We start from the raw sequence: 26,224 nt of genomic DNA, 5'->3' as shown, positions 1-26,224 counted from the left end.
AACTGATCTCTCCTTATATACCAAAATCTTCCAATTCAAAGTGTCCCCTTTTCGACAAAACAATCTCCTTCAGAGTGCAGTCCTCTGTCCTTTATAATATCAATATCTGTATTTGGAAAATAATTTGAAACCCAATTATATTATGTTCCTCTCACCGAAATATAGTCGCTCAATCAACTCAACTTAATCAAAAAGGAATCCTTTCAATGAAATTATTCCTTAACCCTATTTACCTTTTATCTCATTATATTTGTCAAACTGATCTCTCCTCATATATGAAAATCTTCCTATTCGAAGTGTCCCGTTTTCGGCAAACCAATCTCCTTCAGAGTACAGTCCTCTATCCTTTATAATATCAATATCTGTAACGGGAAATAATTTTAAAACCCACTTATATTATGTGCCTCTCACCGGAATACAATCGCTAGTATTACATCAGATTCCTCCGAATATACAGTATTAAGCTAACGAATAAATCCTGATTCCGTACCTCATATTGTCTGTAGTTGTCCTCCCCGTATGTCGAAAACGTCCTCAGTCCGGCCCAATAAATCCGGAATGAACCGAGGAACCCACCAACCTCCGTATTTAAATTGTAAGTTGCCCAATCAAATGCGTACATTTAAAGTCAGAGTATAATCATGCGTAATTAAAGTTCACCTCCTGGTCCGCCTACAGACTGCCTTAATTGTTTCTATACAGCGACGTTAAAAAGGATTCAGCAGTCCGGAAAACATTACGTATAACGGAAGCATCCGGAGTAGAAAAATCAACCAATCACAGATTCCTTAGTTCCTATTCCACAAGTGTGTCCTCTCTGGTCCGCCGGTACCGTTCCCTATTATCTGCACTCAACTTTCAACAGGAAATGTCGGCAAAAGAGAGTCCTCCAATCATGTACTGTCTGAAAATACTGAGTTACCAATCACAGTGCCGATGTCTAAAACTCATCAACTATCTCTCGAATACCATATCGTTATACTGATTTAACAGTTGCACATTTGCAACTGTTAACCATTTACTACTGCCAAGGACGCACTCCCAAAGAACCAGTCCAGTCGCGTTAGCAAATCGATCCTCCACACCAACAGTCACCAACAGAAAATTGGAACAAACTTTTTTCCTCTTCTAAATTCCCCCCTTATATACCCTTTTTCTCCTTACTTCTAGAACAATGTGCAACAATTTTAGGAGTAAAAGTGTTCTGATTGGCTAAATCCTCTGAATTTTGCAATAGTGTCCTATATTCCCAGGCTTTCTTGGTTCCCATGAGATCGAGAATGACATCTCCCAAATTGTATTCTTTTGTACAGTTCACAGGCAAAAAGTTCCGAAGTAACAACATGTAAAGCTCCGGGTACAGGTCGCTATTGTCTTTTCAGTCATTCACACTAGTTGGGTCCTAGCAGTCCTCCACGTTCCTATCCTTGACAAGGAACACATCGTCTTGTTTCAGAGGTCGCCTGGAGATCTTCAGAGCCATCCGAGTCTGCGCAGTAGGCATCACACTCAAATGACGGTGGCCACTTCCGAACTCCATTTTAAGTACTGCGGCCTAGTAGGCCCGAATGCCAACTTAGGCAAAAACAAACATAAAGGTAATCAATATATGAAATGAAGATTCTAATGTTTAAGAGGTCAGTCTATCTCAGTCAAAACGGCATCAGTATGGAATTCTCTCCCTTTGTCTATTCGGAGCATTCAGGAGCTCGGCCCATTCAAGAAACAGCTTAAAACTTTTCTCTTTGATTAACCCACTTAAACTCTCCGTCTCTCAGGTTCTCTGATAACTGCTCGCGCCAGGACACTCTCGAGTAATTGAGCGCGCTATAAAACCTTTTATAACATAACATAACATAACATAAACCCACACTAATCCCAATATATATTAGTATTTGCCTAGCTTGTAGCAACATTTATAGCAATAATACTCACCATTCCGCAACACTGGAAGCACATACTATCACAAAAGCAACATAAATCATGCAATTCTCTATTTAAACACATACTACAGTTCGTTTGCGTACCACAGTTAATCATTCAATTTATTAGCCATGCAATTAGCATTTTACTCCCACGTGTATCTTGTGTTTATTAAGGTGCAAAAGTTGGTTAGTTATAACAAGCGATTAATACAGGTTAATATTTAGAATGATTACGTAATTAGTATTTTCATGCAAAATAGAGAAGGTATACAACTTTTGCTTTACCTGCTCCACCATTCCCCCCTTTGGTGATTTTTAACATCACCACTAATCCCACTAAATTTCATACATTTTTGTGGAAATGATTTCTCAGTCCCCTTACACTTGGTTACGTTACATCATGGTTTCCCCCATCTCATCCTCTCTTGTTTCTTATACATATTTTCTTTCAATTCTTCTAATTCTATATCTCCTACTTTTCTTTCTTTCTCTCATCTCCTTCTCTTTTCTTTCCACAACTTCTCTTTTTATTCTATTTTGTAATTTTCTTCTTTTTATGCATACACATCCTAATCTCAAAATCAATATTAGTATTACCATACAAGTTACTGGCATTAGAATCTTACCTACAAATGAACTACCTAATTTAGTTAATAAACTCTTTATAGTAGAAAACCCTTTACCAAGCCTTTCCCAAACACTTTCAACCTCCAATGGAACAATATCCTCATGCAAATCAGTTATATTCTTAATATATTTCTTAAAATATTGACTCTCGTCAGGAATGTAAGTACAGCAGTGTTGTACCTTCAGCATTCCACAGACTCCTCCTTCTTTTGCTAAAATAATATCAAGGGCAAGTTGATTTAGCATAATCATGGCTCTCATGGCAACCATTTCGGTATTTACCATTAAGAACTCTCCAGCTGTGCTTGTCGATAAGCGATCTACAGCTGTAGACAATTTTCTAATTTTATGTGCATTCAGAGATATTCCAACGGCTGGTATCAGTGCTCCAAAGATATCCCCTACAATTTCTGACCAACTTTCCCTACTTCTACTTGTTAGTTGTCTACCTATCTCGTGCAAACCGTCCTCTCCCCTTCCCACATGAAATATTTTTGGGAAGACCAAGCCTAGGTAGCATGTACCATAGCAATGGTCCGGTAACCTATAATAAGCCCTGTTCCCACAGATGTAATATATTCCAGGGATTACCGGATCATTTCCTCCTTTAAATCCCCATCCTCCCATGATCTTATATACATCATGGCATTCACTTGCACCTACAAAATAATTGTCATCAACAGTGTTATCTCTACTGATGCACAACTTCCCTCTCTGAGGCCAATCTAAAGCCATTGCAGGATTTGTTTCTCCTTTTAAATGATTTTCCTTCTCAGCATCCCAGAAGGTTGTCTCCATCTTTTCCCCAGATACCTTTCTTTGCATCTTAATTCGCCTCTCTTCTACCATGTCCAAGAAAGTCTTCTCTTCTTTTCTCAGACTACAAGTAAGATTGTTCTTAAACACTTCTTCTAAAGTTAATTCTCTAGTTTCTAAGAAAAATTCACCTCATGTTTTACCAGGAATCACCTTATTTAATTCGGGAACTACAGGTACTTGTGAGAATACATTATGTACATTAGTATATTAATATTCTAATTTCCCTGTTTTATAGAACAAGCTTGCTATTACACTACATGTTAGTCCATATGTCAAAGGAAGGTGGTGATAGGTGACACCCTCCGACACAGATGCAGGTAACTGCATACAAACATAGCAATCTCTAACGTCCATAGTCTTTACATATTCGTAGAGTAACTTTGAAAAAACATTATTAGAAAACTCAGTTATAGACCTATCCTTATGTAAATCAGTTCTATCTACCGGGTTAGTCGCATGAGTATTATAAACTTCTTCTCTATTAGTCTTATTCTCAGGGTGATTCTCTATCATTTCGAATGTTACTTTAAACGAAAATTATTATAGCTAATATGATCCATAGAAGCATTAGTAGTCCTGTACAACAACAACACACCTTGCACCATCTTCGGAGAAACCCACATGTAGGTTTTCTACCTTCTGTGTTTGCCATTTCGGAAATTATCAGTGTCTTTTGACTTAGCCTCTTTATTCACAACTAAAATTTTTGTCCAAACCCAAGGCTTTAAGTGCCTACTTGGTTATTTTCGGTTACGTGTCTCGTCCAGTATTTCAACCTCTCTGCATCTTTTCTTTTGTCACTTCAAGCCAGCATTTGATCGTCTTTGTCTTGGTTTTCACAATCTCGGTTCAGAACTTCCTGATCATCCGTCTCTTCTCTGATATCAGATAAGATAACTCTCAGGATTTCCGAATCTTCTTCTTCTTCAACCACTTCAACCACTTCCGGTACAGTCACTCCTAGACTTCCTTGGCTGTCTGCTTCCACTTGAATATCAGGAAGTGCCACAAATGTCCATTCCGGTGACTTATACTTCTGGTTGGGTTTCTTGATTCTCTTTTCTTTCTTCAAGTGTGCCTGATCAGTGTCTTCTGATTTCTCTTGACTAGACACTTCATTCACTTGTTCAGCGTCAGATGATCTTACTCTGGTCAGTCGGTATCTCAATCTCTTTATTTTGTTTGGCCAAATTTCCTCTTTCAACGGTCTTTTCAACCTATTCCCCTTCTCACCTCGCTCGGTTTTCCAAGTTATTTTCCTCAAGACTCGTCCTCCTTGGTCTTCTCCTTCACTTTCTTCAGATTCTGTATCAGTTTGACTTTTGCCTTCTTTAGATTTTACCCTCAAGATCTGAGGTTCCCTATCTACAGTTTTCCCTCCTCATGTTTCTTCCACGCAATCTTCCTGCTGACTAACTGTCCCTTCTTCTACCTGGATGTGTGTTGTTCCTACACCTCCTCGGGGGTCTTCCGCAATGATCTTACCCTCACTCTCTGTATCTAATTCCTCACCTTCTAGTTCTATGACCTCAGGTGGAATTTCTCTCATGCTTGCACATGGGGCTTCTTTATCAAGAATTTCTTGGTCAGTTTCCTCAATGTTTTCTTTTACCTTTTCTTGTAGTTCCACCTGTTCAGTGATTCGGAGCTAGTATCAGAAATTTCCAGTCGTCTCCTTAATGGTAAATTCTCTGGCTCCGCAACTTGGCTCGACTCCAATTCTCCCCTTCTTGGAGTTTGTCTTGTTCTTGTTTCATCTGATTCTGACTCAGAGCTGGTGTCAGACTCTTCCAAATACTCTTCCTCGTGTCTATTTATGGGACTAGGGATTCGAAGAGTATGACTAGCATGAATCCAATTCTTCACTCTGGCACACTTCACAGCAGTTGTGGTCAGAATCACTTGACGTGGTTTCCCCCAACGCGGGACCAGACAATTTCTCCTTCTAGGCACTTTGATCTGCACCCAGTCTCCAGGACTTAAATCATGAGCTGGCTTCTTTTCAAGGGTGGTTGCATTCGATCCAACCTGATGAAACACAGAATGAACGGAATCAGCCAACCCCTTGCAATAATCTAAAATAGGCAGTAGTTTGTTGACAGGAATGAAAACATGTCTCATTGCGCTACCCATAACAATTTCATGGGGGCTCAGGCCAGTATTCCTATCAGGAATCGATCTAATAGTCATGAGCACTAGAGGTAAGACATCAGGCCATTTTAAACCTGTGGCCAAACACATTTTTCCCAATCTGTTTTTAATGGTGCCATTCATCTGTTCCACTACTCCAGAAGCCTCTGGACAATAGGCACAATGTAGTTTCTGTTGTACATTCAATGCTTCACAAATCAATTTTATGATTTCATTCTGAAAATGCTTTCCGCTATCTGATTCAATCGTCACTGGAAAACCAAACTTTCACTACTGTAACCCCATCACTCCTTCTGGTCGGGTATGCTTCCACCCAGCGTGAAAACAGACAAACAACTACTAGAACGTACCTTAGCTGATCACATGGGGGCATTTCGATTAAATCAATCTGCATTCTAGTAAAAGGACCTCCCTCTCGTCCTATTGTTCCCAGACTCACCACTGTTTTCCTTGCTGGATTATACTGCTGACGTATAAGGCATCTTTGACAAAGGCTCTCAGCTACAAGCCGGAACTTGGCATTCTACCAGGTCTGTTTGAAAAGTCTAATCAGGGCATCCCTGCCTACATGTGCTTGTCCATGGTACATCCGTGCCATGGTAGAGATCATGCTATCAGGCATTACTGGTCTTCCATCACGATAAACCCAAACCCTGTCTATCTCGTGTGGTGCACATCCTGATTTTATCCACTGTTTCTTTTCCTATTCTCCTGCCTCTTCCTGTAACTGCCTCACCTCCTCCCAAGTACTCACAGTGTTAGTAAAAAGTAAGGGACATGAGTTCATTTCCTTTTCCCGCTTCCGATTTTCTGAGTTCTGGTTGTCATTTGCAAATTTGTTACCCGCTGACACATAGTCAGTACCCTTGGAGTGGGCTGCACATTTTACAACCGCTATTTGCTTAGGCAGCTGTATCGCCTCAAGCAACTTGCCAACCACTTCAGCATACCTTATGGGAGTTCCACTCAACGTCAAGAACCCTCTTTGAGACCAAATCTGCCCAAGGTCATGCACCACTCTGAATCCATACTGACTATCGGTAACCACAGTGACTCGCAGATTCTTTCCCAACTTGCACGCTCTGGTCAATGCAAACAATTCAGCAACCTGAGCTGATCTCACTCCTTTCGGGCAAGACGCTTCCAACACAGCCGCTACTGTACTTACAGCATATGCTGCACTCAAAATTCCTTCTTCAGTTTTCAGACATGACCCATCCACAAACATCACATAGTCACTTTCTTTCAGAGGCACATCTTTTATGTCCGGTCGTGGCTTAGTGCAAAAATCAAGCACTTCCAAGCAATCATGATCCACTTCATCCTTCATTTCCACATTCACAGCATCAGGCAGCAATGTTGATGGATTTACATTAAGACACCTCACAAGGCTCACATTTGTAGCACCCATAATAACCTCTTCATATTTCGTCAGCCGACTATGCATCATAAATTGTGTCCGGCTTCTTGTCAATAGGATTGCAACATCATGGGGTACAAACACTCTCACAGGATATCCCATCACAATTCCTTCACTCTGCTCCAAACTCTTACAGGTAGCAGCCACTGCTTTCAAACAACCAGGCAACGCTACGGCTACAGGATCTAGTACAGTTGAAAAGTATGCAATTGGTCGTCTCAGTTTTCCATGCTTTTGTACTAACACAGAAGGTGCCCACCCATCTCTCTCACTGCAATAGAGCTCAAATTCCTTTTCGTAGTCAGGCATTCCAAGAGCCGGTGCTTCACACAAGCTATCTCTCAGTTGTCTAAATACCTTCATCTCCTCTTTATTCAGTTCAAGTGGGTCTTTCACATCACTTTTTGTCAAGCGTACCAAAGATTTTGCAATCAGCGAAAAGTTGCTGATCCACTGGTGACAATATCCCACCATTCAAAGAAACATTCTCGCTTCTCTCTGCGTCATTGGTGCTCTCATTCCCTTTATTATTCTGATCCTGTCTGCAGTCACCTTTCTCAGGCCTTTCTCAATGTTATGACCTAGATACTGTACATCCTTTTTACAACATTGTAATTTCGATAGGGATACTTTATAAGTCCTCCATCCATCAAATGATTCAATAATGCAACTGTGTCCACCACACATGCCTCTAGTGTCCAAGATGCCACCAATAGGTCATCGATGTATTGCACGAGTACTGAACTTTTGGACATTTTCAAATCTTCCAAGGACTTCTTTAGAATCTGATTAAATATCGATGGACTTTCTGTATACCCCTGTGGGATTCGGCACCATGCCAAAGTATGTTTGCCAAACCGGAACGCAAAATCTGTTGGCTGTTGGGGTGCAATGGGATAGAATAGAAAGCATGACACAGGTCGATGACCGTGTGCCATTCTGCATCATGGGGAATCTGATATAGGATCACTGAAGGGTTTGGTACAATAGGACAGCAGGGTACAACAATTTTATTCACTTGTTTCAAATCTTGCACTATCCTGAAAGTTCTGTTAGGCTTCCTCAAACCCATGATTGGTGAATTACATGGACTACTCATTATTTCTCTCAAAATTCCCTGTTCAATCATTTTGTCTATTACAGGGGTCACTCCTGCAATTATTTCTGGTGTCAATTTATACTGGGGAATATTCGGGTAGCTTACTCCTTCTTTTACAGTTATCTTCACAGGGTCTACTCTTTTCATCAATCCCATATCTTTTCCCGTGAAATCCCATACCGCGGGTGTCACTGTTTTCTTCAATTCCTGAGGCAATTCCTCTGGATCAAATACAACAAATGCCTCAGTAATTTCGGGTTCCAGATTGGCCATTGTCATTCTATACAGTACATCTTCATCAGGAGTTTCAAAAGCTATGCCGTCAGGGTTACAAAAAATCATAAATTAATCCTACACTACAAATCTCTCCCTAACAAATTCACAGGGCTAGTATCGCACACAACAAATCGATGCATATCGGTGAATTTCCCTATTTTAACTTTTACAGGGTCAGTAAGATAAGTTTTTATCTGTCTATTTGAGACTCCGACTACTTGGATTGTGTCACCCGAGAGAGGAAGATTTTTAACGTCAGCTGATCCAACAGTTGAACGAGTAGCACCAGTTTCTACTAGGAAAGTAATAGTCTCATCATTTATCTTTCCATCCACAAAGGGTCCTGTCTGGTCTACTTCTAGAGTTGCGCCAAGTACGCACTCCTCTTCCTCTCCTAGGCACCATCAATAACTCTCTTCTGACTCACTCTCATCGTGCTGCAGCCAATACTGCGAAACAGCACTAGCAAGCGGTAGCTTTGTTACCTGTTCCTCGGTGTAGAATCCTGTCTCAATACTGTATATCTGAGGATTTGCGCTCTGTGGAAAAGGTGGCTTTGGCACCTGACACTGTTGGGCAACAACCTGCTGCTGTTGCGGCGGTTGACAACTCACCTCATTCTGCACCTGTGGATTCAATTATGCATTATCACCATTAGCACTTGGGGGCAATTTACACTTGGATTTCCAATGCCCTAATTTTCCGCAATCATGACATGGCCATTTCTTTTTTGCTTCCTCTAAGTTGATTTGTCCCTTTCCTTTTCCAATATTAGGCTTTTGTCTCACTTGGCCCATGCCATTAGCTTGTTCAATCAGCTGGGCTTCTTGTCTCTCCACTACCTTAACTTGTGCCCACATCGCCTTCTTCTTCAGCTTGAGTTGTTTTGCTTCAATTTAATCACTAAAATATTTTGCATGTCGTAACACTTCATCTATCTTTTTATTTTGCCAATCCACTGTATGCTGTTTGATAATTTCGCTTACTTCAGGTCTTAAACCATAAACGAATCGATATACAAAATGACTTAAATCCTTCTCACTCAATTTCTCATCCCCACTGTATTGCTTAAAAGCTAACAGCAACCTTTCATAATAGGCATGGACAGATTCCTTAGCCTCTTGGTGAGTTCTATCAATTTTTACCCAATCAGTTTCTTTTAGTGGCACTTAATTTTTCAAAAAAGTAATTACCTGTTCATACTTTTCCCAAAACCGGTCCTAGGATGCTTGTTTCCGGTCCAGGGAGCACCTGGCTTGGCAGTTCAGGCTGGACTGTTCCCATGAGGCACAGGGTCAAGACTGATTTGCATATAGCCAGGTCTAAACTGGGGTGGCATGGTGAGTAAAAGAATGATGGATTTAACCCAGATCTCTTGACTGGGGGTGAATGTTTTGATTTGTTCTGCATTCCGTCCATCAATTGTGTGTCTTTTGGACTTTGATTTATCGTCAGATTTTTAGGAGTACTTAACCCTGATGTTCCTGCCATTTTTCACCATGCATTTCCTCCAGATCCGCTTCTTTCTGTCTCGATTTGCTTATTACTATTGTAAGGAACTGTTAAACAATGCTCACTATCTTTCTGTTTGTCAAAGACAGGCCTCAATGGCACTATAGTTACAGGTACAGTTACGGCTTCCATATTTTTGGTTAATTCCCTAATTTTCTCAGTTAATTCCAGAGTAGTTCTAGCTAGTTCAGCTGAGTTTTCATTTCCAGTCCTGACAGGTATTGCCATTTCAGAGTCTCTAAATGGATTATTTTTCCCTAAATCAGGTAGCGTTTGCTCAAAATTTTTATTTCGCGGTGTTTCTTTTACTGGGGCACTCGGCGTCAGCAGCGTAGAATTTGGTTGATACGGGGGAGGGCTTTTATAAAACATGTCCTCTAGCACATCATCCTCCGACTCATTCACAACATGCTTATAACCTTCTGACCCTGTATTGTTTCTCTTCTCTGTACACTTTCTGCCACTTGTCTCTTCAGTATTTCTCAATGGAAACATACCATCAGTCATGTTTGCACTCCGCAATCTCCTTATTCTGTCATCATGACTTTCCTGCCCACACGGTCTGCCAAACATGTAATTATACCTTCTTCCACCCCAATGCCGTTCCCTTTCATACATCTCTTCTTCCCATTCCGTCAAAGCTTCAAACTGAGTAGGTCTAGGTCTCAGTTCTAACCTCATCATTCTTTCTCTTAAGTTTCTTAATACAGCTAAACTAAACAAACCACTCTCTGGAAACGCTAGAACTCCATCTTTTTTTGTATACTTTGCCCAATTCTCTAGCCAAATACATGTATGGTGCCCATATTTCGCTACCATAAAGGATGCAGACAATTTCAGTGGTGGAAGTATCTGTCCTTCCCTAGTCACAACTGGCTTATCCTTTTTCAATAGACTTTTAATTTTCCCAAACCATGACATTTTCTCTATCTCAGGTGGATCGTAGTACATCATTTTTATTTATCCTTAGTTCTGAATCACTAGATTTCTCAAATCACTTCTCTTGCGACTATTCCGTATGCTCTCCAATGCCAGTGTGACTCACCCTAACGCACCAATCCTGTGGTCTACATCACACTGATGCTCTCCAATCCCAGCGAAACTCACACTAATGCACCAATCCTGTGCGTCTACGTCACACTGAAACTCTCTACTCCCAGTGCGGTTCACACCTCCGCACCAATCCGTGAAATCTTCATCTCCCTACAGCTGACCAATCCCAGCGAGGTCTTTCTGTCGTCAGCTTTTCTCGCTACTCCTGCTTCTGCTGACCCCTCCTTTACAAAATTTATCGGCAAACTTTTCTTACGTTTTCTTGAATAAAAACTGTTAGTAACAACATAAAAACACCACCTTTGCCTGTTTCGCTAAACCAAAGGGATAGTTTTGTTCATTTACACAAGAATTCTGTATTTCCAATAGACAGCGCTTACCTCTACCCTACCACAGAATTATTCAATTTCGCCGATAAAGTAGCACTTCCCTCTACCTTACCCTTCTAACAAGCAAAAAGGCTAACCGTTTCTCTGGGGATAAAACACATGTGGAGACTACACTGCTCCTGAGAATTAAGGCCAGAATTTCACGAGAGAACCTGTTGCTATTGCACTCACGCTCATTCACACAGAAATGTCCCTAACGATAACACACAACGATGTTACCAACTCGAAACCAGACAATGTGTTGTGCGACTTCACTTGCCACACATTTCCCTGTGTACCTACAGGGCAACCTGACAATACACCATACGACTTCACTTGCCACACGTTTTCCCCGTGTACCTACAGGGCATCCAACTTCCTACGTCCCGGAAGTCTTCAAACCAACATAAAACGCAACATGACTCAACATAGAGTGTTAGAACATAAATCAATAATCAATCATCAATAATCAATAATCAGTAATCACCAAACCAATGCAATAAATCATCAATCTGCTACCAGAAAACTGATCCAGCGGAAAGGGCAAATTTACATATTTTCCATGCGTCTCAGACCCGTCATCACACTTACTCATTCGCGCACACATTCATTGGTGGTGCCCATAACACCAACACTAATACGTCTCACACTAGTCGGCACATAGGAGGAAAAAGGTGCTGGACATGGGGGGTTACCTTGTTACCTATCGGAAGAAAATTCTTTACATTATATACATCAGTACCTATAGAATTCTAAATTTAACATCAAGGCACTCCACCACTTGGTCGATGGACCAATTAGTTGGACTGGTTGATGGTGTTTTAGAACCAGCTAAAACACATTTAAAGTTTGGGAACCTTTCGATTAATCAATAGCTTATTAAAGAATCATGGACTAATTTTATTAATCAATGCTTAGTTTATCTAATTAATTCACTTCAAAAGCATAGTCAAGATTACAGTCAAATCGGAATTCTGATGAGTATCTTGAACACAAATTGACATAACAATTATATTTACCTAAATTTGAATATTGGCGACCATTTCCAGAAGAACCCGTCAACCCACAGCTTAACAAAAATCCCTTCAAATGAAATCGTCCAGTTAGACTCAAATAAAACCCAAATAAGTCCGGGAAATTCTCTCTCAGCACGACACAGTCCCCAAATGTAGCCAAGGGACCAGGCAGTCGCGCTAGCAAATCGATCCTCCACACCAACAGTCACCAACGGAAAATTGGAACAAACTTTTTTCCTCTTCTAAATTCCCCCCTTGTATACCTTTTTTCTCCTTACTTCTAGTACAATGTGCAACAATTTTAGGAGTAGAAGTGTTCTGATTGGCTAAATCCTCTGAATTTTGCAATAGTGTCCTATATTCCCAGGTTTTCTTGGTTCTCATGAGATCGAGCATGACATCTCCCAAATTGTATTCTTTTGTACAGTTCACAGGCGAAAAGTTCCGAAGTGACAACATGTAAAGCTCCGGGTACAGGTCGCTATTGCCTTTTCAGTCATTCACACTAGTTGGGTCCTGGCAGTCCTCCACATTCCTATCCTTGACAAGGAACACATCGTCTTGTTTCGGAGGTCGCCTGGAGATCTTCAGAGCCATCAGAGTCTGCGCAGTAGGCATCACGCTCAAACGACGGTGGCCACTTCCGAACTCCATTTTAAGTACTGCGGCCTAGTAGGCCCGAATGCCAACTTAAGCAAAAACAAACATAAAGGTAACCAATATATGGAAATGAAGATTCTAATGTTTAAACCCACACTAATCCCAGTATATATTAGTATTTGCCTAGCTTGTAGCAACATTTATAGCAATAATACTCACCATTCCGCAACACTGGAAGCACATACCATCACAAAAGCAACATAAATCATGCAATTCTCTATTTCAACACATCCTACAGTTAGTTTGCGTACCACAGTTAATCATTACATTTATTAGCCACGCAATTAGCATTTTAGTCCCACTTGTATCTTGTGTTTATTAAGGTGCAAAAGTTGGTTAGTTATAACACTCCAAACGATTAATACAGGTTAATATTTAGAATAATTACGTTATTAGTATTTTCATGCAAAATAGAGAAGGTATACAAATTTTGCTTTACCTGCTCCACCAATCCATCTAAACCTAATCACTTGTCATACTAAGAAATGATGTAGTTCTGTATCGGTATTCAACCGCAGGGAAACCGCTCTGCATTTACTGATCCATCTGGCTCCTTCCTGTCTAATTCTCAATTCCCAATCTCCTCCTCTAGTGCTGGGAATTACCCGATGAATACCATGAAACCTAAAATCAGTCCGTGCATTATGATATTCATTAATATGTTGGTAGAATGGTGATCTAATGTCCTTATTTATTATGAAGCGTCTATGCTCCTGAATTCTTAATTTCAAATTCCTTTTTGTACTCCCAATGTAATTTTTTTGCAGTCACAAATGATTACATAAATTACACCAATACTGTTAGAATGAATACATTCCTTGATAGAATAATGTTTCTGAGTATTGTACATAAAATATTTTGTTTTATTCATGCCCAATCTGCAAACATTACATGATCCACAAATATAAAAGCACTTCGGTGGATGTGGCAGACATTAGAATCTATTGTTCTCAATGGTTGAATATAATTCCTGGTTACCATTTCCTTGATAGTAGAGCTTCTTTTATAGATCACCCCAGGTCTATCCCCCAACAGATCTAACAAACCTGGAACCCCCTTGAGTAGGTTCCAGTTCTTACTTAGGGCTTTAAATATTTTAGCCTTCTGTGAACAATGAGTGGTAACAAATGCCAGTCGTTCTTTGGACTGTACCTTGTCATTCCGAACCAAAGTGGATTCCCTTTTCACCTTCATCACTCTTTCTCTGGCTTTCTCCAGATCCCCTTTCTTGTATCCCCTATCCAATAATCTGTTTTGAAGATTATCAAGTTCAGTATTGAAATCCTTCTCAGAACTACAGTTTCTTCGTAATCTGATCATTTCCCCATAAGGGATGCCTCTCGTTACTGATGTTGGGTGGGAACTATCTGCTCTTAGTATAGAATTAGTTGCTGTACTTTTTCTAAACAACTTGCTTTTAATTGAATCACCATTTACAAACAATTCCACATCTAAAAATTCTATTTTATTGGTGTCATGATTCATAGTGAAACTGACATTAAAGTCATTCTTATTTAAATAACTGAAATACTCAAATAAATGAGTCTGAGTGCCCCTCCATATCATCAAAATGTCATCAATAAACCGGGCCCAAAATAGGACAAAATGAGTCCATTTTGAAGCCCCTCGGCTCCAGGCATGCTCCCTTTCAAACCAACCCATAAAACGGTTGGCGTATGAGGGAGCAAACCTGGAGCCTATTGCTGTTCCTCTCACCTGATTGAACCATTCGTCCTCAAAGAGAAAAAAATTATTATTCAAAATCAATGCACTCATTTCTACCAGCATTTTAGAATGGTCACGTAAACTTGCACTACGACTACCTGAAAAATGGTTGAGCGCCTGTTCACCTCTTTCATTATTTATGCAAGTGTACAGTCCAACTACATCCAATGTAACAAGTATCATTCCTTGTTCCCATTTGAAATCTTGTAGATTGGTTAAATCGTCTATGGTGTCCCGTATATAAAATGGTAAATTGAGCACCAAAGGTTTCAAGAAAGTATCCACAAATTCTGATAGATGTTCGGTAACGCTCCCAATGCTAGACACAATAGGTCTACCTGGAGGATCAGTTTTGGACTTGTGTACTTTGGGTAAAATATAGATAAATGGGAAGGTCGGATGAGGAACATTTAAATATTTAAATTCCGCCTCATCAATTAATCCTTCCTCCTTCCATGTGTATAATCTCTCTGAAATTCGTTTAGTCACCTCCCTGATTGGATTACCTTGTATTTTAACATAACAATTTGAATCGCTAAGCTGTCTCTGGATTTCTTGGATGTAATTGGATCTGTTCATAATCACGATGTTTCCACCCTTGTCAGCTTCTCGAATTACTATACTGCTATTGCATCTCAAATCATTGAGTGAGTACTAATCTCTCTTCTTTGGTTAAATTGTCCTTGTCCTTCAAACTACACCATGTCGCCAGTCTGCCGGCAGGAGAAAGCCCACTGTTCTTCCGTGAGGGGGTGTCCCATGTCGTTCTCCCATCTGGCTTTAGCCGGGGGTGGGTCCCACTCCCTCTCCTTCTGTGTAGTGGTGTACAGTCGCGAGACTACATGTTCTAGGGAATCCTGCTGCATTAGGAAGTGCAAGGGGACCATAATAGATGGTTCAAGGGGAAAGCAGGGCGCAAGGGCGCGAACGTCTTGTCTTAGTCACACATAATAGAAACGCTCTAGCGGGGTAGGGGAGGAGGCACAAAATAATTCTTAACTGGTGCAAAAGGTCCCGCGTGTGTACAGTTGACCCCAAGTGATCCGAGAAAGCTTCTGTAACATCCGACAACATCCCCCCTCCTGTGTAACCGGTATGTCGTGCCGTCCTCACAGAGGCGCCAGGGGTGAGTACAAAAGGGGGGTTTGGAGTTTCGCCAAATCCCACCAAGCACGAGTGGTACATTGGACAGCCGTGGAGGCCAGGTGTCTAGGTACGGTCGGAGCGCTCAAGTATGCCGAGGAAGGGGTGGGGGCCATATATCCATCTTCCACTGCCAAATGAGGCATGTATGGGGGGGATGGATCCAGTAGGCCGCAAAGTGGGCCTGAGCACAGATAAAATATAATTCAATGTCAGGGACCTCCAGGCCTCCAATGTCAAAAGGGCGCGTGAGGACCTCCCAAGCCAGTCTGGGCTTCTTCCCGCCCCATATCAATCTGTGATTTGATACTGTTAAAAAAATAGCGGCTCGGAGCATATGGTGTATTAGTAAACAGGTTAGAGAAGCTTGGGTAAAATCACCATCTTAAGCAAAGACACTCTGGCAGCCATGGATAAGGGCATCGCAATCCATCTGGTTATTTTGTCCGTCAATTGATCTAATACGCGTCCATAATTATCCCTTATCAAATCTTACCGACAGCGGGAAATATGGATACCCAAGTACGTAACCGATTCTACGCACCAAGCCAAGGGATAATCCGGCTCGAACCGCAGGGTGGATTCCGTCAAGGAGAATATCTGGGACTTACCCCAGTTCACCTTTACTCCCGATAGTCTGCCGAACATTATCATGACACAAAGGATTGGATTAAGGCTTACGTCGGGGTTTCGCAGATAGAGCGTCAAGTCGTCCGCATACAATGATATGAAACTTTGCCTCTCCGGATAGACCAGGGTAAACTCCCGATGGTGTTGTCAGATTTTCGCTGCTAAGGGCTCAATGGCTATAGCAAACAGGAGGGGTGACAAGGGGCACCCCTGTCGTGTGCCCCTGGTTATCACAAAGGAAGCCGATTGCGCCCAGTTAATAAGGATCCGCGCCTGCAGTCCCGAGTACAACAGATTGATCCAGGCCAAAAAGGGGGGGGAATCCCATTCTCTGCGGTACGAAGGCAAGGTAGTCCCATTCCAAAGAATCAAACGCCTTAGTAGCGTCTAGGAATATTGCTGCGGCGTTGGTTTCCAGAGCAATATCCTGCAGTAGCGCAAACAGCGTACGCCAGTTGTGGGAGGTACCTCTAGTAGGCACAAAGCCCGACTGGTCCGGTAGGACCAGTGCGGTCATAAGGGGGCTAATACGGTTGGCAATTAATTTAGCCAGGATTTTCGCATCCACATTTATTAAAGAGAGGGGTCTGTACGACTCACAATACTTGGTATCCTTTCCTGGCTTGGCTATGGAGATAATGTGAGCTTCTCGCATGGAGGGAGGGAGAAAACCAGATTCTCTAGCCTCCTCATATACATGTCGTAGGATCGGATGAGCAGGTGATGAAAGGTTTTATAGAATTCCACCGGGAGGCCATCCGGCCCCAGCGCCTTGCCAGATGACAGCTGCATAATAGCGGTTATCATCTCCTCATCCTCGTGATGACGCAACAGAAAGTCTCGTTGCCCATCCCCCAACCACGCAATCGCGGTATCTTCAAAAAAGGAGTCAAACTCGGTAGAGTGGTCTCTTTGAGCCTTGTACAGACCTTTATAAAAACATCGGAAAGTTGCCACTATAGCCGCCTTATCCCTGTGGGTCTGGCCATCAGCATCCTCGATATCTAGGACTGTGTTTGAAAAACGCGAGGGCCGGATGAGAGATGCCAGCCCCTTGCCCGGCCTGTCGCCCTCCCCGTATTGGTGCGCCCTAAAGTACTTTTGCCTGAATTTACATTCTTGTTCCGCAGTGTCTTGGTATTCATCTAAAGTACTCCTCAACTGTGCCTGTAGCTCGGACGTTGGCGCGGTCTGTATTTTCGTTTTGATATGTTTGAGATCACCCTCGAGCCGCCGCAGTCTGGCTCTGATATCTTTCAGGATCTCTCCGCTCTTAGCGATGCACAGGCCTCGATTGGTGACCTTAAATGCCTCCCAAATAGTGGAGTAGTGCCTAACTGAGTTTTCGTTGCGCGGGAAGAAGTCTGTGATCTCCTGTTCAAGTTCTTGTTTAAAAACGGGGTCAAGCAGAGAAAGTGGATTCAGGCGCCAATTCAAGATTGGCAAACTTTTGTGCGGAGGGGTAAGAACTATGAGCACCGGGGAATGGTCGGAGTAAGTGCGTGGGAGATGGAGGGTGTGCGTCATCCATGGGATAAGCCCTTTAGTAAGAAGCCACATATCTATTCTGGACCAGGAGGCCCGAGCCGTGGTGAAGCAGGTCCCTTCCCTCTTTAACGGATGCATATGTCGCCACGCATCCACGAGATCGTGATCAGCCATAATCATTTAGATTGGGATGTGGACCAGTGGCGGGGTTGCGGGTGTGAGCGGTCCAGAGCAGGCTCAGTGGTCTCCCCCCCATAGCAAGTGTGTGGAGCCTATTTCCAAGATTTTACCCCCGAGTAGTCTAAAAAATTCAGGGTCATCAGAGTTAGGCCCATAGCATGAAACGAATGTAAACGTCTGTGCGGCTAATCTACCCCAAGCAATGGAATATCGACCCTGCTTATCCACCAGGGACCCAATAGGAGTATATGGAAGATTTATCCTCACGAGAATGCACGTGCCATGTGCATACGATGAGTAGGAAGAGAAACTGGCATAGCTGGCCCATCTAGCAGCAAATGTAGGGGTAGCACTAGGATTAAAATGGGTTTCCTGCAGCATAGCGCATTGTATAATATGATGGTCTAAATATGCCAGGATATGGCGGTGCTTGCGCGGGTCCCATAGCCCCCATACGTTCCATGTGAGGAACCGATATGTACGCTGAGTCGGGGGATCAGTCACGGTGACAGGCGTAAGAAGACATATTCATCAGCGATGTGTATTAAATGGCAGTTGCGGATCGATGTCGCATCTAGGGTCTGAGGAGCAGTGGCTTGTGGCAAGGCATTGATCTGTTCGGTTCTATGGTCAGAAATAAACTTCCCCCCTCCCACATCAGCAGCCCAATCCTGCCGTGGTCCCCGTCCCTCCCTCCCCTCCCACCGTCCCGTGTCCCTAGAGACATCGTCTCTTGTTTCTAAACAATAAGACTGAGTAAAAACAGCAAACAATCAAAGCTTTGCAACCACAACCAAGGTATACCAACAGTAGATAGGGTTCACTTGATGGGTGAGCTCTAGAGGGCGTCCAAAACCTCCTCACAGAAGCGAAGGCGTTCGGGCAACATTAGAAAATCATCTCGTACCAGTTCAGATATTAAGTCTATGGCTTACTGGGTGACCAGCGCGGAAATGTCAGCGTTTTACAGGATAAAGTCATTACCAGCATACAAGTCACAAGAATGGGACAAAGGGCTTACCAGGCCCGCACCGTCCAGTACATTATAGGCTCAGTGTCTCTGAGCAGGGGGGGAGCGTGCCCAGAAGTCCATACAGATCATCCTGTTCAGTGTCTGTGCCGTATTGCGTCTCCCCCCGCGCCCATCAGCGATGACAAAAAGGATGCTTCTCAGAAAAAAAATATTTTGACGGCAAGTTCCTGTCCATTATGCAGAGGTTAGTATAGGGTCGATGCGGCAGTGCTTCACTCTATGTCGGAGGCGCTGCCATGTTCATCCAGGGGGTGCGGAGGAGAGGCGCGGGCCGCCGGCTGTCTTGACAAGCCTTTAAGAAAATCCTGTGCTTGTTGGGGGGTATTGAAAAAAACCTGTTTCCCAGAGTGCGTGATTTTGAGCCGTGCCGGGAAAAGTATAGCGTAGGGCAGATTGAGCTGCTGCGGTATAAATAAATATTCGCCTCTGCTCTCGCACCGCCATGGTAAAATCGGGGTAGAGAGAGATGTCCATGCCCTCAAACCGGAGCTGCCTGTGTTCTCGGGATAGGCGGAGGGCGGCATCGCCGTCCCGATAATTAAGTATTCGAGCGATGATTGGTCGGGGAGTGGCCCCCGGGACAGGTCGCGCAGACAGGGTGCGGTTTGCCCGCTCCACCACCAAAACCGGCGAAAAGGCTTCCCTCCCAAACAGCTTGATAAGGAGACGCTCCACAAATTCCTCCATACGCCCTGTAGCCGTCGTCTCGGATACTCCAAGAATTCGGAGGTTACTGCAGTGAGAGCGGGATTCCAAAACTTCGTTCTTAGCCGCTAGCACTTTTAGAGCCCTCTCCATATCCAAAGTCTGGGACGTGGTGGCAGTGTCCTCGAGGTCTGAAATTCAGCGCTCCGCCTCTGTCAACCGGTCCTCATGCTTGTCTACCCTATGCATGACTCCGTCCAGCCGTGCATTCATTGAGTCCATCTAAGGTTCGATGGAGGTGAAGCTGGACTGCATGACGATTAGGAGTTCCTTCAAATCTGCAGTGGAGGGGGGCTGGGATTCCGCATGATCATCTTCCTGTTCTGCCTGTGAGCAGGTAGTTTTCCGCGTTTCAAAGGTCAGCTTTGGCTGGCGGCCGTCCTGTTTCCCCATCTCCGACACTTGGGATGTGCAGTCACGCACCAAACCAATAGGGGAGGGTAATCGACCGCGAGTGCCAGATCCCTTGCTTTCTCCGCGCCCTGAGTGTTGTTCGTAGGTTTATCCTCTCCGTGCTGCACAGAGCACTGGTAGACCTCCAGGCCCCAAGCGGCAAGAAGGCACGGCGTCCCCACAGCGGCAAGCCAAAAGCGAGCTCCACCCCTCCAGTGCCAGCGTCCAGCCTCTTCCCGGCCGCCGCTCTCCCTGAATCGCGACACCGCTCTGATCAGCTCCCGGCACACTCACCGCAGCATACAATAACTCATCTAATGGTGGGGAGGGGGGGACGTCCGCATGCAGTCCCCCAGCCCCACACCAGTAACAATACACGTGTAGCTGTCTCCTGCAGAAGCGAGGAAATATTTTCACCAGCGGGCACCCTCCAGGCAGTGTGGGTCCTGAGATTTCCTTTCTCCCTCACCAGGGCAGCCCAGCCCCAGGGGCAGGATCGGCAGGGTCCAGGCCCCGGGTCCCAGGCCATAATATCTACTCTCCTTTAATGCCAGCCACAGCTAGGAGTTTCTCCCCGGTTCTGTAGGGCTCGAGCCCTAGGTGGTTCCTTCTGGTAGGCAGCGACGCCGGCTCCCCCGCCGATCCAGGGGGCTCCAGCAGCCCGCCAGCAGCCTTCGATTTACTCAAGTCCGCAGGGGGAGTGGGAAGGGGTGCCGCGGACGAACTAGCAGTGTGCCGCCTCCGCGCCCCGGCATCCGGTCCTCTCCCGCAGTCCCCTACAGCCGAGCGCTATTTCAGTCACCCCCTCCTATGCAGAGCGGCAGCGGGAGTCCCTCCTTCTGTGAAACCGCGCTCAGTGGCAACGCGCGTCTTACCAGGTTATCCGTAGGCGGCAATCTCCGTCAACTCCTTTAGCGCTGCAGGTTCAAGGCAGAATCCCAGCCACGGGCAGGGACGTCGGGCCGCAGTCGCTCCCTCCGGTCAGCGCCAGCCGCTCAGACCCGACTCGGTGAGATTTCACTCGCGCCCTCCGGAGTTTAGCCGTCCTCCGCGGCAGCCGCCATCTTGTAGAGAGTTGCTCTGGCTCCAGGGAGGGGATCCTCGATCTCCGCTGCACAATTTCAATTCTGTCAAGGTATATTTAACGCCGCATCTCCTCCTAAGCCTTTTCAGTGTTTGGAAGTGGTTTTTTGTGCGAGATGGTGCGGATTTCTGGCAGATGGCAGCCCGAACAGCAAGAGCCTCACATGAGCGTGGCCATCTTGCTCGGCGCCCTCTAGCGCCCCCCCATCTTACTTAGTTTTTTATCTTTAATCTGCAGCTGATGCCTATTGATAATATCTTTCAAAATACTATAATTTTGGTTAAGTCAGCTAAGTTTATGTCTTCTATTTCCTTTTCCAGATCTGCTACCTGGCTTCTTAATTGCTCAACCTTCCTGTCTGCGTTCTTAATTAATATGTTTATCATCGTGGAAGATGAAGCGTAACACTTTATTTCCATTCCTTGAGATGATCCTCCTCCAAATCATCAAAAGTGGGGAAGATCAATATCCTTAATCCTCTGGGTATTCTTTTCTGATCTAAGTAATTCTTTAAAGTTATTCCATCCCACCATTTTGATAATTCCAATTTTTTCAATTTTTCCAATTTGAGAAATTTCTCCCTCAAACTCATATTCGGTACATCCTTCCTTACAGTAGAACTTGATGACTTACTCTGCTGAAACGCTTCTGCTGCTAGCTTTTCTCTATCATCATCCATTATTTCTATAACCCTCATGCTACTGACCAATTTAAACAGTAAAACAAAGCGAGACGATGGGGATCAAACCCTGTGTGCACTGAAGAGTCTATTACAAAAAAGATATTCTTGAATCAGAACGCTCAACTTTTCATGGCCCACCGTCAAAACCACAATGACACAAAGATTTTCGATAATCTAGAAGGAGCGTCAAATATATATATAAATTCCACAATCCAATATTGAAGTCCAAAAAAGAAAAAGAAGAGGTGGTGAACTTGAATTACGCATGATAATACTCTGACTTTAAATGCATGCATTTGATTGGGCAACTTACAATTTAAATACGGAGGTTGGTGGGTTCCTCGGTTCATTCCGGATTTATCAGGCCAGACGGAGGACGTTTTCGACATACGGGGAGGACATCTACGGACAATATGAGGTACGGAATCAGGATTTATTCGTTAACTTAATACTATATATGCGGAGGAATCTGATGTAATACTAGCGACTGTATTTTGCTGAGAGGCACATAATATAATTGGGTTTTTAAATTATTTCCCGTTACAGATATTGATATTATAAAGGATAGAGGAATATACTCTGAAGGAGATTGGTTTGCCGAAAATGGGACACTTCGAATAGGAAGATTTTCCTATATCAGGAGAGATCAGTTTGACAAATACAATGAGATAAAAGGTAAATAGGGTTAAGGAATAATTTCATTGAAATGATTCCTTTTTGATTAAGTTGAGTTGATTAAGCGACTATATTTCGCTGAGAGGCTCATAATATAATTGGGTTTTTAAATGATTTCCCGTTACAGATATTGATATTATAAAGGATAGAGGACTATACTCTGAAGGAGATTGGTTTGCCGAAAACGGGACACTTTGAATAGGAAGATTTTGGTATATGAGGAGAGAGCAGTTTGTCAAATACAATGAGATAAAAGGTAAATGGGGTTAAGGAATAATTTCTTTAAAAAGGATTCCTTTTGATTAAGTTGAGTATGTTTATTTGTGTAATATTGATTTTTGACAGATTTACACATGGTGGAAGGACTGTAATACAGGTTGTCCGCTCAAGAATATAATGATAATATAAGGATCTTTTACAGATCAAAGGTGAGAGAGTTCAACTTTAGTCATTAAATAAAGAACAAATCCCCTTTTTTCCTAAAATTAGGATATCTTCATAATAATGGACTTGACGTATCCATTTCACTTATTTTCAGATCTGCCATTAAGAGTATAATGATTCAATAATCAGTTTCTTGATATTATGTTTATGAAGTTTTGTGTTTTTCAATTTACAGCACTGTGAATTATATGATATTTGTTGATGAGATTTCTCCCTCTAATATATTTAGATTGTCAAATAGGCAGGTTGCCTGGAAAATTGTTCTGGGAGCACTGTTTTTACATTTGCATGTTATTTTTGATTTTGTACAGTGTATTGGATTGTGAACTTGTGTTTTTACTTTACAGCCCTGATGATGTCCTAGAGGGGGACGAAACGCGTCGGCTGTGTAATCATTATTTTGTTGTGAAGTTGGATGATATTGATGACATGACTCTATGAAAAATAAAGGACAGAACATGAAGCAGATATCCTAAGGATCTTCTTTTTCTTTTTTGAACTTCAATATTGGATTGTGGAATTTATATATATATTTGACGCTCCTTCTAGATTATTGCAAATCTCTTAGCTCCTCTGCTGTTAAAATGATGGTGCATTCATGCAAATTTTATTTTATTGTCTCCTCATCTGGTCAGCAATCTTAAATTGAAACCATTATTCTGTATGCAGCATGGCAGAGCTGTTCTCTGTGTGCTCATGCCTGCTCCTCCGTCTCTCTGTGTCAGGAGCTGCACATGGCCAATAGACGCTTCCCCTCCTTCTCTCTATGGCTTCGCAGAACCTGCCTGATCTCGTGCCAAACATAATGAGCAGAGCCTCCCCTCTCTCTCTGCGCCTCGCTGCTGAATGGCCCCCTCCTTCATATTGTCTTCCAAAGGCCGAAGTGCCAGAGCAAGCCTGCCAGAAACAAAACCTCCTTTGTCTGCTCTGCCTGCTCTGTCCCCCTTTTCTCTTGATGAGGAGGGGAAGAAAAACTGCACCTTTGCAAGCCTCCCAGACATTCCGTCGTTATCCCAAAGAAGCAGCCTCTTCACCATCATTGAAATACAAATTGTGTATTTCGTTTTTTTTTCTGCACCAAATTTCTACGTGCCACCCACTCCAAGAACGCATTTCATGTCTGAGACAAAAAACAGCCTTACCCTCTTGACCTCCAGCAGTGCCCACATTCTTTTTCAACCCTTTCACCTCTGTCAGAATGAAACATAATTCACAAGCTGTGTGTTTTAACATTGAAAACCTTTCTATTCAGCTAAACACTCACAGCCCAGAGCTTTGAAACACTTTTTCCAAATTAAATACACGTTCTATTGTGGGCAAATTCAACTGAAACACACCCACTCAGCAGAGCACATTCAGGGCTGCTGAATGAGTGTACTGCACCTCTTACTGCATGCACTTTTAAAATACGTGTCTTTTTGAGCATAAAGATACATTACTGGGAATCCTCGCAGCACTGTCTCAATTCAAATGGGCATCCCCATTTTTTCTTACTTTATCTGTTATTTCTTTTATTTTGCACTCTTCCTATGTCAAACAAATGTATATTCTTGCTAGTATTTCTGATCAAACCACATTTCTATTTATATATTATTATTTATTTGTTTATTCTTCAAAATTTAAAGTGTCCATGGGCATCTGCAGAAAACAATGACAACAAAAGACCAAATTGAGCTCATTCCAGAAATTTTCAAGAAGGGGCCACTCTCTCATAAACGCACACAACACAGCTTGCTGAGGCAAGCCACCCTTACACAAAGAGCACAGTCGCTACTCACTCAAACAAGCACTTCACAAGCATCACCACCGGTGTCAGTCCACAAACCTCATAGACACTCAGACACACAATCAAACCACAAGTCAACACCAGGACAAAAACAAAAGGCAGCCCACACCAATTGTGAATCATAAACAAAAGAGTTCTCAAGAGCAGTCCAGAGACTGCACCAAACTAGCATAGTCCCTCATATATTCATGCCACAATCTGCTAAACATAACAGAGCCAATACCATTTTTGATATGTACAACAGAATTTTAGGGTACCCTCTGGAGGCGCAGACTACCTCTCTTCCAATTGAGCCTCAGTAAAGCAACATCAGCATCCAAGACATCCAAACTTACTAAAAACAAGGCATTTTACATAGGATGCATGCACCGTCTTCTAGCAATCAAACAATAACTACAATTATAACACAAAAGGAGAGAAAAGAAGGAAGGGAAAAAAAATAAAGCAACAAGGATCGTCCACAAATCGAAACTAAGTGTCCAAAATATTCAGTCACTTCTCACGCATGCATTCATGTCATTTGTCATCATCGGCATTGATCTCCCTACCACATCATTCTCAACTACAGTCACACGACTAAGCAACCCAAATATCGCACCATACTCAAAAAAACAATTCCTAAAATCATACCTGAGTCCACAGACCCATCATTTACAAGACCAGGATCGATACAGAACACGTGTCTTCACCGTACAAGTACAACAGAGGACACAGCCCGTCGGCTCGTGTCTACACCAGAGGACTGGCCTCAGCCCCAAACCAATACAAGACCAAATCAAGCAGTCTGTAGACTGCTCCAGAAAGCAAAAGACAGGCTTTTGCCACAGACCTTCTTGGGACTATTCCGAAACCTTCCCCGGACCTCATCATGGACCCTTCTGGCTAGAGTTGCTCCACCTGGCTAACGTAACTTCAGTTGGCTTGTATTGCTCCAGACCTTTCCCAGATCTTTCCAAAGCCTGCCTCGGACCTTTCCGAAGACTTTCCGGCAGTTTGCTCACACCTCACTGTGAACACCGTGCATCTTTTTCCAAAAATCAAAATAAACTCACCAAAGATCTGGCAGATTAACTGCAAACAGTCCCGGACCCTTTTACAAAGTGGCCAATTTCCAGTTGGCCAGGGCAGACTGCTCACAAGCACTCTGTGTTCCTAAAGGGTCCGCAGACCCAACAAGTTCCATACGATGGCGCCATGTTCCACAAATCAAATCACTCACCTGGTGCACACAGGTCACACAAGTCGTACTCCACTGCCGACTCTTTGGACCAAATGGTCAGCTCCAAGGTTTCGCCTTTAGGACTCCGGCCAAGGGCCACTAGCCTGGCAT

At 43.3% G+C, this 26,224-nt stretch overlaps 1 long non-coding RNA gene across 7 annotated transcripts in view; it reads left to right on the top strand.

Moving 5' to 3' along the window:
- The window catches only part of LOC146870241 (uncharacterized), a 279,741-nt gene extending 256,164 nt beyond the window's left edge, over window positions 1-23,577 (top strand). For 3 of the 7 annotated variants that reach the window (XR_014970083.1, XR_014970069.1, XR_014970070.1), the window contains 4 exons: window positions 22,536-22,664; window positions 22,792-22,920; window positions 23,010-23,092; window positions 23,456-23,577. This is a non-coding gene — a long non-coding RNA (uncharacterized LOC146870241). The remainder of the gene's footprint in view (window positions 1-22,535; window positions 22,665-22,791; window positions 22,921-23,009; window positions 23,093-23,455) is intronic. The other 4 variants (XR_014970085.1, XR_014970081.1, XR_014970076.1 and 1 more) reach the window with 2 other exon arrangements.
- The last annotated feature ends 2,647 nt before the right edge of the window (window positions 23,578-26,224 follow it).

The sequence above is a fragment of the Triturus cristatus genome, chromosome 1_1 (genome assembly GCF_964204655.1).
Source record: "Triturus cristatus chromosome 1_1, aTriCri1.1, whole genome shotgun sequence".
Taxonomy (NCBI): domain Eukaryota; kingdom Metazoa; phylum Chordata; class Amphibia; order Caudata; family Salamandridae; genus Triturus; species Triturus cristatus.
The sequence above is the reverse complement of the archived record's forward strand: the minus strand, read 5'-3'. Positions and strand labels throughout refer to the sequence as shown.